The sequence below is a fragment of the Felis catus genome, chromosome A2 (genome assembly GCF_018350175.1).
Source record: "Felis catus isolate Fca126 chromosome A2, F.catus_Fca126_mat1.0, whole genome shotgun sequence".
NCBI classification, from domain to species: Eukaryota; Metazoa; Chordata; class Mammalia; order Carnivora; family Felidae; genus Felis; species Felis catus.
In genome coordinates, this window is record NC_058369.1 from 169,343,128 (window position 1) to 169,346,817 (window position 3,690).

Sequence of the window (3,690 nt, forward strand, 5' to 3'; positions counted from 1 at the left end):
CCTTAAGTCACAGACATCAATTTCTTTTCTTTATTTTTTTAATGTTTATTTATTTCTGAGACAAAGACAGAGCATGAGTGGGGAGGGGCAGAGAGAGAGAGGGAGACACCGAATCCAAAGCAGGCTTCAGGGTCCGAGCTGTCCGCCTACCCAAACTCATGAACTACGAGATCATGACCTGAGCCGAAGTCAGACACTTGACCAACTGAGCCACCCAGGCGCCCCAGTCATCAATTACATTTCTAAAGACTGTAATGCTGTCACACATAGTTTATATGTGTGAAGAGTGTCTGTTCCTCTTTCCTTAGATAAATTCAGTGATTAAAAAACAAAAAAACTGAAAAAGCATTCAGAATAAAAATGGAAAAATAAAAGGTACAGTTAGTGCTGCTTGTGAAGTGAGAGAGCATTAATGTACAACGTTTTGAGATGGGACCAGATAAAGTTGGTAAAATTGATATCTCTCTGAATCAAAAAAACATATGACTTAAAAGCATTGAGCTTAGTTGGGTATTTGAAATGTTTACTTAAATAAAAATAGTGATAATGCATTGGAAATTCTTGAATGAATACGAATCATTTTGTTTCCTTGTCATTTTGGTGCTGAGCTAGAACACCAGCTTAAAACCTAACATATTTCAAAATGCCTGAATTCCTGCTGTTCACCTAAATTTTTTTTCTTAGGCAATTTCTGCTTTGTAGTTTAAAATAAAGCTATTGGAAATGTGAGAGGTAATATTGTTTGAGTCTTTTTTTTGGTGATGAAAATGGAAAATATTTGGGAAAAAAGTAATAACCAGCATTGGTTAGGAGTTGAGTGAACACTCTAACATGTGGATGTAATTTTTTGGAGAATAGTTTGTTAGAGTAAAAGCCTGCGGGAAAATCATGTACTCTCTTCCTGGCTTTATTATTTCTAGGCATATGCCTTAAGGAGATTAAATTCAGGAGATCTAGTTTGAATAACAATATTATGCAACCCTAAAATGACGTTGTATAAGTGTGTGTGTTAACATGGACACATGATGGTGTCTATCCTGAGGGTTGGCCTATTTGATGTCACCCTACACAGTTCACTTATATCATTAAACTATGGAAGTGGGAAGTTACAGTATACTGTCCAAACGCTCTTGCAGCAAGGGTTTCATATATGACCTAAATTCTGCCGAGAAGGTTCAGCTGTGCCAAACTGGATCTGGAAGGGAGTGACGGAGAAGTGTATACTGAAAGTCAATGGTGACTTTCTCTTGGTGGGAAAAGTCTCATGTATACCATGTTTTTTTTTTTTTTTCCACTCATCTGGATTTTCTAATTTTTCTTTCACAATTAGTTAGTAAAATAAATACACATCCATAGCACTAGAATGAGACCCATGAGCCTTAGATTATGGTCTTAGCTCTGCAGTAATATGGTACTAAGTCTTAGGCAACTTTGTCCATCCCTACGGTTCTCCATGGCTTCCTCAGCAGGTTACAGAGCATGGCCTAGATCATCTCCATTCCAACTACAGGACACTTTGTGTCCACGAAACACGCTGTAATCCCTTGTGTTATATAATCTGCAGTTCCTGTGCATGTAGTTGGTGCCAGATTCCACTAGCGCAGCAGAGAGCAGAACCAGAGCATTGCACTATCAAGAAGACTATGCTGAGGAGTTGGTAAGGAAGTGTGAACTGGAGATATAAGCAGCTGTGTCCACAGGCTTTAGCCATATTAATCAGTCAGAAGTCTTCAGCACGACTGCTTTCTCTTCTGTTAAAAAAAATGGAGTCTAATTTTAAAACAGAGAAGTGAGACGGTCAGGCACTGCTCTAGAGAGGCAGATACTAGCTACTTAATGATAGACTGTCAGGTCACCAGGATGTCTGTCCAACAGCTCTCCCACTCATTAAAGCACATGGTGTAAGCTCTCTCCAGAGGCACTAAATCCACATGTGCTTGCATGGCATAAGTGTTTTATGTGGTGTGTGTGTGTGTGTGTGTGTGTGTGTGTGTACCCAAACTCTTGATTTGAGAAAGTGTTTCCAACACTAAGCTGTCGTCATAAAGCTGGACAGAGATTCAGTTAGTACCCTCAACACTAGAAGATTCCTTTCTCAAGAGGGTCTTTCTGATGCTTGACAATTTTCTCAAAATATCCACTCTCCTTTTTGGGAATGATGAAACAACAGAGTGTGGAGTTGATTCATCTTCATTGTGAAAACTAGATTTTTACAAATAATAATACCCAAGAGTTATTGAATGGATCTTCCATACCTAAAAATGTATCAAGTGCTATACCTAGCAATTTTTCAATGTTCATAACAAAATTTGAAGCAAGTAGTATTATAACCTCTCTTTTCCAGATGAGAAGTACCTTGCCTGAGGTCAGCAAGTTACTAAATGGCAGAGCTAGATTCACTCCAGAACTGGAACAAGCCCTTCCTTGTCATGACCCTGTCCAGGAAGGGTGTAAAGGACACGTCACAGAGCCTCATGGGTTCCTTACAAAACTGTCTTTTCCCACAAAGATGCAGACAGCCTTTCTCCCAAGTGCTTCTGACATATCCTGCAAACAGCTCCCAGTAGAATGAATTTACCTCTTCCTTCCTGGGAGAGATGGGAGCACTACACCCCAGACCTCACTGGCCTGTTACCTCTCCATCCGCAGGTCACCAAGGATTTATCCCTTTGGTTCTATGTAACCTTAATCTGATAGACTTCTAAGCCGCCAACATGGTGAGTGATCTTGCTTTGCTTCTGACCACAAACCTCAGATGTTCTCTGGGCTGCACGGGTCCTTCCGTACCCTGGTCAACATGCTTGCCTCCTCCAAGACCTCAAAGTCACATCTTTGCTGCTCTTCTCAGGATGCTGCCATGACCACTCCCATTATCATATGCAGGCAACACCTTTTATGATTTCACAAATGAAACACAAGCAATCAGACCAGAACCTTATCCTCCAACCCAGAAGCTGTCAAACTTGCCTATACCTTTGCCCATGTGTTTGGCTTTCTCTTGTCTCAGTGGATAAACTTAGTGCCCCATCTGAGGCCAAGAGTCCTACCCACTTACTCAAGGACTGGGCCACACTCCTTCCCAAGTCTTTTAATCACTGACTTTTTTTTTTTCTTTTTTCCAGTTAATGGCGCTACCTAGGAGCTCAAGCCAAAAATACTTCCCCAAATAAGGAAACCTTATTTCTTGTCCTGTGGTCTCCATCAGATCCTGGGGCCTGAGGCCTGAAAACCTATCTACCCCTGACGACTTCTCAGCAGCTCCACCTCCCTCTGCAGTCATACCTGCTGTGCCTCTGTCTAGATCATGAAGAAGCTTCTTGACCGCCCTTCATGCCCCACCTTCCCTGCAGTCTCCACCCCTACCCAGCTCCCAAGGCCACTTTTCTCAGACAGGGGTCAGATCCTGTCTCTTCCCTGCCTAGGCCTCTAGGGGGTTCCCATTACATTTAGAATAAAAGCCAAACTCTTCACCAAAGCCCACCCTCCACCATTCTTCCTCTCTCTGCTTTGCTTTGTCCCTGAGATGTAGTGCTTGCTTCTACACCAGTGCCATGACATGTACTATGTTTTCTACCTCAAAGCTTTCCCACAAGATCTTCACATAGGTCACTCATTATTCGGTCCCCTCAGAAGTCTCAGTGTAACCTTTCCTGACCTCCCAAGCTCTTTCTCCTGACCCTACTGCACTAC

General features: G+C 42.1%; 1 long non-coding RNA gene across 1 annotated transcript; it reads right to left on the reverse strand.

The window, feature by feature from the left end:
* Positions 1-1,234: 1,234 nt before the first annotated feature.
* Positions 1,235-2,932, reverse strand: LOC109497809. Its single transcript, XR_002154237.2, has 2 exons — positions 2,751-2,932; positions 1,235-1,751 (listed from the first exon to the last, which is right to left on the reverse strand). It is a non-coding gene; the product is annotated as an uncharacterized LOC109497809 (long non-coding RNA).
* Between the last annotated feature and the right edge of the window lie 758 nt (positions 2,933-3,690).